Below are 10,056 nucleotides of genomic sequence, written 5' to 3' on the forward strand. Positions count from 1 at the left end.
TTGGGGAAGTCTGTAGGTCTTCCAATTTTCCTTCAACAAGGGTCAAAGACTGCTGTTTTTCTTCCAATTGCTGTCTCAGGAGTTTGTTCTCCTCATGCAATTCAGCATTTTGTTCTTTCTGCCTTTTTATAGAAAGAACTGATTTATCCATGAGTGATTCTGCATTTTAGAGCTTACTGGCTGTGGCAATGGCTAGCTTGCCAAGCACTGTAGTCAGGTTTTTCTTGTCCACATTTGCTGCTAATGTCTGACTCATGAGTTCAGACATTTCAGCAACTATGCCTTCATGCGTGGCTTGTTGCATGTCGTGCAAGTAGCCAGGCAATATTTCGGCGGTCAGGTCGGATAAGACCTCTTCTAAAAGCTCACCTGAGTCGCTACGACCTTGGCTTTCCAGGTCGGTAGAAGGTCTTGGTTTGTTGTCGCTGGGCGTGGACATGTTGGCTTTCTGGGATGACAGTTAGATGGCATGCACCAGAAACAAACGATAAAAAATTGACAACAAAATAAGATGAGCGATAAAATTATTTACAGATGATCCAGCTGCAGAAGTGTGAAGGGGATTAGTGAGTTAACTGCGGGTGAAACCAGCAGTGGAGAATTCACACGAATGCAAAAGGAAAAATTGAGGAGTGTTATTTCAGTAGAACTTTACTTTGTTTAGTTACTGTGATTTTACACCAATGTTCTCTGTTTAGAACTGCTATGGGTTACACTTTAGTAAAGCTTCAGCGCTTTCGCTTTAAAAAGAAATCACTCCTGGAGGAGGTGTTCTTTTAATGAGGTAGGGGAGTTATAAACAATAAAATTTTCCTTTATTGTTATTAAATGATCTCCTGATTAATCCTAATTAAATAGGGTTGACACTGTAAAGTTCATTAGTTAGTTGTGAAAACAACAAGATTAAATATATAAGTGTGTACACTTGATTAGTATCCAGACAGTAGAATAAAAAATTAGTATTTCCAATTAGAATTGGAAAAAGCGACTTAAAAGAGTTTAAAAAAAAAGTTATTATGCAAGATAAGACTTGATAATAAATGTTTCAGTTAATGGTAGTTATTCTTTTAAGTGGTAGGAAAAAGTTAAAAGTCGCTGGAAATTATTTACATGCAGTACAGGCTAGTTACCACCAGTCGGCAGACTATCCAGTTACTGTAGCATGCGGTTATGTTGTTAGCGGAAGCTAGGCTAACTGGTCAGGCGCTTAGCTGCGGTGGTTAGACACCTGGGTTAATTCAATGATCGGAGCCTCGGCGTTTGAGATCGGCTAATGGCCTGTTAGCACGCTATTGCCTCCGGCTTTCCAATGGCTGATTAGTGTTCAATCCGAGTTAAGGGGCCGTTAGCGCGGCTGTAGACGCCAGTGCGTGTTAGCGTTGTTAGCAGGCCCGTACTGTCGCGCCGACAGCAGAAATCGATTGAACAAAATTACACGGACTGATTAACATGCAGGTTTCGTGCAGTTAGTGACCATTAAAGCATTAAAAGCAGCTTGGTTCACCAAGTAATGCTTAATGAAAACAAATCGTTATGAAATTCAACACCGCTCGTGGGCCGCTAAGCCGTTCGGAGCGGGCGTTGTAAGATGGCGACTGTTTACATCGTGCATGTGACGTAGCGCAGTTTGACGGCAGTGCGTCATGCTATTGATGATGTCGTGACGTTGGCGCGTCGTGACGTGTTTCGCACACAGAGGGGGTTTGAAGCAGGCAACGCCTCTACTCCAAACTTTTCCACTCAACAACAATAAATTCTTAAAAACGTGCTTGTTTTTCTTCACAAAATGGCGGACTCGGCGGTCCTTTGGAACAACACAGCACTTTTAAAACACAAGATGGTGGACACGGCGGTCCCCCTACCTTTTCTCTCAAACAAGCTTTTGATCAGGATGTCTCCTGAATCAGGGAAGCAATCACTGGCAAGGCTCAGTGTAACATCAGAATCTCAGCTCAGGCAAGCCGTGGCTGGACAATCAGAGCACAACGTGCTGACTGACTCACAAGTTTTGTGACTGGTTAAGTAGCTAATTTAACTATTCCCTTGGAGTCACGAATACAGTGATTACAATAATTGGAATCTCGCAATTTTGCAATATGTATCCACTTTAAATCTGGAAACTCGCAGAATTTAACTGTCACCGAGGCCTCATTAACATGAATTTCTCATGTGGAAATAACACAGCGCTTTCTCTTTTTTTTCTCTCTTTCACACCAGCACACACACAGTTGAATACAAGACAGATAAAGTTGCTCTATACGCTTCCAACTTATAATGACTGTATTTTCTGTATGACTCAGAGGTTCAGACTTGATAAATGCGGCCTCACACGGGGCACCAATATACTGTAGAGAAAGGGGGCTACAGAATGAATATGTTTTGGAATATTGAAAATTATCACTGGGGAATAATTTGAATTTCAGAGCACCACTTATTTAAAGGATAAGTCCTTCTGAGTTTAAGCATTAATTAATTGATTGGTCTCAATTTAATTAATCAACCTCAGTTTCTTTAATCAGTTTAATTAGTCAGTCTCAAACCTTTTTAGGAGTAAGCTCCGTAGTTCAGATCCGACACCCTCTGTAAAACCATACAAAAATCACAGACAACTTCACAAGTTTAAGATATTTATTTAACCCTGGCAGGAGTTAAATAACAGGACATATCACAGTGAGCAATTTAATTATGACGACATTCAATTAGCAATGATCATACGATGTTCTGATAATTTGGTTTCGTAGCGGGAGTTTTGGAGTAAAATTCGTCCTAATGTAACTGGTAATTTACTTTGGTATTTGTTAACCAGAGAGAGAGTTAATGATTTTGAATAGAGTTAAATAAAGCCACTCTGTTTATCTGACAACACAGCCTGGTCTTACTTTGCGCCGTCTTCGTGAGGTCCGATGCTGGAATTGTCTGGTTCAGTCGACGCTCTGTCCACCACACAGCTTCGTCAGGGACCTTGACAAAAGCTCTGCCGGTCCGACCCGCTCGATCTCGTCCGTGGCGGGGATGAATTGCTGTGATTTCGCGTTGGCAGATCGAATCGCTGGGACGTCTCAGCTGACCTGGATATTTTTCTTCTGCAGCGGTCTGGCGTATGGCTCGTCAGAATAAAAGTTTGAGTGTCTTTATTCTCTATTAAAAATCAAAAATTCGTCTTTCGTCGTCGTCTTTTGGAATCTTGGTCGAATCAGAATTCAATGCAAAAAGAGTTGACTTTAGAAGAAAAGGTTCGAAAAGGAATTTGGAGTTTTAAGAAGAAAAAGGGTCTTAATTTGAAAATTCAAAAAAGGAAGTTAATTGCGTCCAGTGCGTTTAACTTGACAAAGGTTGCAAAAGGTATCTGTTGGGAAAATATAAAGTAAATTCTTGTCGGTCCACCAACAAGAATTGAAATCTTAGGTAGCACGTGGCTTCAGACAAAGGGTTGTAAAAATGACGGCTTTAGGCGGCGTTTTTACCTAAGGAAAAGAAAAGATGATAGAGTAGTCGGAGGAAGAAGAGAAGAGAAGAGAGCGAGAGAAGAGTAAAAAGCGTAAGAGAGCGAGTTCCCGGGCGCGAGCGCGAGCTCTTTTTAACAGGGTTAATAAGCTCCACCCCCAAGAATTCGGTGTAATGTAATTCCTGAGGTCCCTTTGTCTAAGTTTTAGATATTTAAATCAGCAAATCAAATCAAATCAACTTGCAGAATTATATACCTAGAATTATATACCACACACAATATAAAAGAGAACACGTAAAGTGAACATTTCCAAATGCAGAGTATACACATCAAATATAAAACTTTCATGCATAAACAGAAAGGAGTGACATGTTTCTTTTTCTTCTTTTGTTTTTTTCTGTTCTTTTGTTACAGACCATATAGTGACATTTCCTTTCTTTAAACTGTAGTCAGGACGTTTTGAGGTTTGCAGGACGTCCGTAGCCTGCTCTTCCCAAATCGTCCCACAGGGGTCGCCCTTGCTCCATGGTTAAAGTTTTATATTTATCCAACAGAGCAGTTAAAGGTGTTGAGCGTGCATCTGGTTTTGGGTAACTGATAAGAGTTCACAGCTATGTGAAGAATGCTTTTTGGGGTAATCTTAAATCCTTAAAGTGTTGGGGGTTTGTTGACAGATCCAAGCCGTGCCGGGCTTAAACTGTCTCCTCTTTGGTACCTGGAGATATACCAGGCCTTGTTGTATGGAGCTTATCTTTGTTTAAAGGAATTCCAGTGCCCCCATCTCAAGGCAAGCTGATGATGGTGGTTGTTTGATCACAGCTTTCCGCTACACTGTAAAACCCCTCACTACACACTTTATGCACTTTTCTCAAACAGACATTAACATTTTCTCACTTTTCTCTCCTGTGTAAACACTCAAAGTTCAAACCTTAGTAGAAAAAAATAGAACGTTTTCCTATAAATAATTATGATGGCTTTTAGAACTAATGAATTTAATTTTAACGATCAACCTACGAGGTTGGACACGTAAGAAATTATTATTGGTGACTCACCACTATTTCACAGTTCCTCTGACCGCGCCTCTTCGTTGTGGCGCTGCTCCACTTTCCGGATTGGCTGAGTACTCGGGTGGTATGAAAAATTTTACCCGTCCACGAAAAGGGTGTATTGCTATTTATTCTTTAGTGTTTTATCCAATCATATTGGCGTATCATTTATAGGTATATGATAATAACTTATACAACCCATTATTTTAGCTTTGGTATTTTTATTTCATTCGTGTCATGTTGTATAGATCAGTTTTCAATTTGGGTTTAAAGGGTATCATTTTAGAAGTTATTATGTACAGAAGCCTGATTTTGTTTTTTGTTTTTATCTCATTTCAAAATTAAGAAGTGTAATAGCTCAAGATTTCACAGACTTTCAGGCACCACTGTAGGTGAGTGAAGACCCCAGTGAGGACGCCAAGGGGATGCCCATCATGCTTCCCTTGGTTGCAGCCATAGACTGGATGATCTCATATAATGGACAAAGCCTGCGTGACATCTTCCATAGGTTTTCTATAGAGACCCGGAACAGCCAAAATGAAGCCCCTTGTCTGGGCCAGTTTTCTGGGCATCGCCATGTTGACAGCAGCAGCATGATCAACTTATTAATGCATGAAACAGTGGAGCATGGGTGGATCAGTGTGTGACAAAAAAAGCCTGAACATGCCCCTCTTTTTGAGTTTGAACCACCTACCTGGGTTCGGGTGTTTATTAAATCATATTTTTGGGGAATGTGCAGTGGTTTTCCTAATGATTTACTTTGGTGTGGGCAATAAATGTTATAAGCTCCTTATTTTCTCAGTAATCATGCATTAAATGGACCTAACAGATAAACCTATTGACAACTGCTAGAGCTGCTAACATCATTAGCGTGCAACATTAAATCCAGTGAGAATTTCACTCAGTGCGAATCCTGAAACAGAGACATCTAAGATGATCCGTTAGGATGTTTGACCACACAACAAGCCATATTATTCCAGGTGTTTGCAATAAAATACTTCAGACAGACAGACACAGATTGCAGCCACATCGAGCAGATGCTGAGCTAAAGACTCTAAGAGAGGTGGAGATGTGTGGCTCAGCTGGTATCACTCAAAGCTACCATGCCCCCAAATTTAGAGTGCTTCTTGTCTTATTATTATGTCTTATTACGGCAGTGTTTTAGGGCCACATTGAGTTTTTTTTAGACTTCGAGAATAAACTTGTAATATTACAAAAATACAGTTGTATTATTACAAGAATAAAGTCGTATTTTTATGAGAAAAAACTTGTAATATTATGAGAATAAAGTTGTATTTATACAAGAAGCAATAACCCTGCAGACTGCCAGTTCCAACCACCTCTTTCTCAATGAAAGACTATTTTGGGAGCTACTAATCACCAAAACTACAGGCAAAGTCTGTGTGGTTCCTCCAGCGGAATAGACACATTTTCTTCCATATTCTTTTCAAAGTTCTGATACTAATGATAATGTGCTGCAGATGGGCCAAAAGATAAAGTATTTCGGGAGGTGGTGGCGTAATGGTTTGCACGTTGGCCTGAGATGCCAGCGATCTGGGTTTGATTCTCGATTACAGCCATGCTCCCAACTGGAACTTTCAACAGGAGTGCTGGGGAGGAGTGAGAGATGTGCCGTGGGCCCTTTCGGAAACAAGCTTTGGCTACCCACATTAAAAAAGAACCTCTGTTTCTCTTCCTTATTTGTAAAATTGAAGTACAACTTAAAGTGCTCAACAGATCTTATTTTGAGATGCAGAGTTTTTCACTCATAAAATTACATTTTTATTGTCATAATATTATGACTTTATTCTCATAATATTACAGGTTTTTTCCTCATAAAATTACGACTTTATTCTCGTAATATCAGGACCTTATTCTTGTAATATTATGACTTTATTCTCATAATATTACAAGTTTTTTCCTCATAATATTACAACTTTATTCTCGTAATATTACAAGTTTTTTTCTTGCAAGATTAAGACTTTATTCTTAAAATTATGACTTTGGAGTAGAAACACTTGATCTGACAAGACGGTAGAGCTGATTTCACTCTATAATACAGTGTATTTTACTCTAATTAGACTGGGAGCAAATGTTATCTCAGCAGAGTATATTTTACTCATCATAAAAAAAAAAAAAATCACTACCAGACAGTTGTCATGGAAGAGGAAACTATCTATAGAGACCAAAACCATTATTTATACCAGGCTGTAAACACATTTATTTCTATTCTAAAGTTGGACATTTTAACATGGAATGTACTTTGTTTTGGAGCCAACTTATAAAGCAGCCTTTGAAGGAACTGTAACTTTTTGTATTTCCGGGAGGGATTCAATCAATGCCATCAAAATTTATCACTTGGCTGCAGCAGATAAATGGCTACTTTTGAGAGGTTTGGATTGGCCAGTTGTCTACCTGAGTGACTGCCATGCTGGACCCAAGGTGCTGTTGTGGAAGCGGCAACCGTTGATACCAGAGCATGCACACAGACTTGAATTGAAACTCAAAACACTACTTCACAGTGCTTCAAAACAATGGACTTCATGCAAAAACATTTTTATAAACTTTTCTCAAATCGTGTAAATTACATACGGAAATGTGCTGTTTAAAACATATATTTCAAATTGCCGGGTTAACCAGTGTAATGTAACATAATTGTGACATGTAATTTCTGTAGAATTATCAAATTAAAACCGCTTCAAAGTAATTAAATATTTAAACAGTTAAACATAGGTTTGGAAGACACCAGATTGACTGCATGTCTCTGATTACAAGTCTGGACCACTCAAAGATTTTGTTTAAGGTAAATGGAAAAAAAAAAGAATAAAACTGGCAAATGTGGAAAGTTCTGTCAAATGACTCATGCACATTATTTGCAAACTAGTCTGAACCTCATGCAAGTGGTTCTTCCATGAGGTCCAACATTCTGGAGTTTGTATCAAATAGCAGACATGCTGAACACTGTCTCTTGCTGGACAGCTCATGTGTATCCATAATCAAATTGTGAACAATCAGTGTAGGGGTTGTACATGCGCAATGTTATCGTTTTAAAAAGATGTACAACATGACCGCTTTCTTAATGTGGAGCCAAATCTATATTATAATAGCCAAATGGCCTCTGTGTGCATGTATGTGTGTGTATGGCTTCAATGACAGAGAGGGGAGAGCTGGAATTTACTGTTTGGAATGCCAATGTATTTTGGGTCAAAGATGAATGCAAAGATGATAGAACTAATACTTTTAGAGAAATTATGGATAATTGGTAACAACAGTGAATGATGGACATTGTGCTGCAATGCACCACGGGAGTTGGGGTTTTAAATGTTGTTAGTGGTTCATGTAGTTTAACAGTGTTGTTAGTGTTATTTATTTATTGTGTTTTGGTAGTTCAATTGGTTTAGTCAGGTTAGTCAAGTGTCATGTTGCCGTTAACCTGAATGGGAAGTGTAGTGTGTTTGATGTCATCCACCACTGTCTCTGTTTGTGGGTTTATAAAAATAAAAGCACCTGCTTAGGGCAGAATGCAGAAAAGACAAAAAGCTCCTGATTTTTGTTCTTCGGCGCAGCTTGCCACAATATATGAAAAGCGAAGTGGTGTCTGTGTACATATATGCGTACGTGCGTGCGTATAACTTCCATCATGGACAAACTGGGGAGAGCTGACATTTGCCGTTCGGTATGCTTATGTACTTTGGGTCAAGAATGAATGCTGCTAAAACTGAACATTGAAAGGACTAATATTTTTGGAGAAACTACGGCTATAACTTGACCCAGCTATCTTAGCTAATTATAGGCCAATCTCCAACCTTCCTTTTCTCTCAAAAATTCTTGAAAGGGTAGTTGTAAAACAGCTAACTGATCATCTGCAGAGGAATGGTCTATTTGAAGAGTTTCAGTCAGGTTTTAGAATTCATCATAGTACAGAAACAGCATTAGTGAAGGTTACAAATGATCTTCTTATGGCCTCGGACAGTGGACTCATCTCTGTGCTTGTTCTGTTAGACCTCAGTGCTGCTTTTGATACTGTTGACCATAAAATTTTATTACAGAGATTAGAGCATGCCATAGGTATTAAAGGCACTGCGCTGCGGTGGTTTGAATCATATTTGTCTAATAGATTACAATTTGTTCATGTAAATGGGGAATCTTCTTCACAGACTAAAGTTAATTATGGAGTTCCACAAGGTTCTGTGCTAGGACCAATTTTATTCACTTTATATATGCTTCCCTTAGGCAGTATTATTAGACGGTATTGCTTAAATTTTCATTGTTACGCAGATGATACCCAGCTTTATCTATCCATGAAGCCAGAGGACACACACCAATTAGCTAAACTGCAGGATTGTCTTACAGACATAAAGACATGGATGATCTCTAATTTCCTGCTTTTAAACTCAGATAAAACTGAAGTTATTGTACTTGGCCCCACAAATCTTAGAAACATGGTGTCTAACCAGATCCTTACTCTGGATGGCATTACCCTGACCTCTAGTAATACTGTGAGAAATCTTGGAGTCATTTTTGATCAGGATATGTCATTCAAAGCGCATATTAAACAAATATGTAGGACTGCTTTTTTGCATTTACGCAATATCTCTAAAATCAGAAAGGTCTTGTCTCAGAGTGATGCTGAAAAACTAATTCATGCATTTATTTCCTCTAGGCTGGACTATTGTAATTCATTATTATCAGGTTGTCCTAAAAGTTCCCTAAAAAGCCTTCAGTTAATTCAAAATGCTGCAGCTAGAGTACTGACGGGGACTAGAAGGAGAGAGCATATCTCACCCATATTGGCCTCTCTTCATTGGCTTCCTGTTAATTCTAGAATAGAATTTAAAATTCTTCTTCTTACTTATAAGGTTTTGAATAATCAGGTCCCATCTTATCTTAGGGACCTCGTAGTACCATATCACCCCAATAGAGCGCTTCGCTCTCAGACTGCAGGCTTACTTGTAGTTCCTAGGGTTTGTAAGAGTAGAATGGGAGGCAGAGCCTTCAGCTTTCAGGCTCCTCTCCTGTGGAACCAGCTCCCAAGTCAGATCAGGGAGACAGACACCCTCTCTACTTTTAAGATTAGGCTTAAAACTTTCCTTTTTGCTAAAGCTTATAGTTAGGGCTGGATCAGGTGACCCTGAACCATCCCTTAGTTATGCTGCTATAGACGTAGACTGCTGGGGGGTTCCCATGATGCACTGTTTCTTTCTCTTTTTGCTCTGTATGCACCACTCTGCATTTAATCATTAGTGATCGATCTCTGCTCCCCTCCACAGCATGTCTTTTTCCTGGTTCTCTCCCTCAGCCCCAACCAGTCCCAGCAGAAGACTGCCCCTCCCTGAGCCTGGTTCTGCTGGAGGTTTCTTCCTGTTAAAAGGGAGTTTTTCCTTCCCACTGTAGCCAAGTGCTTGCTCACAGGGGGTCGTTTTGACCGTTGGGGTTTTACATAATTATTGTATGGCCTTGCCTTACAATATAAAGCGCCTTGGGGCAACTGTTTGTTGTGATTTGGCGCTATATAAAAAAAAATTGATTGATTGATTGATTGATAACTTACAACATTGAACAATG

Source organism: Thalassophryne amazonica, chromosome 12 (genome assembly GCF_902500255.1).
Source record: "Thalassophryne amazonica chromosome 12, fThaAma1.1, whole genome shotgun sequence".
In the NCBI taxonomy this organism is placed as follows: Eukaryota; Metazoa; Chordata; class Actinopteri; order Batrachoidiformes; family Batrachoididae; genus Thalassophryne; species Thalassophryne amazonica.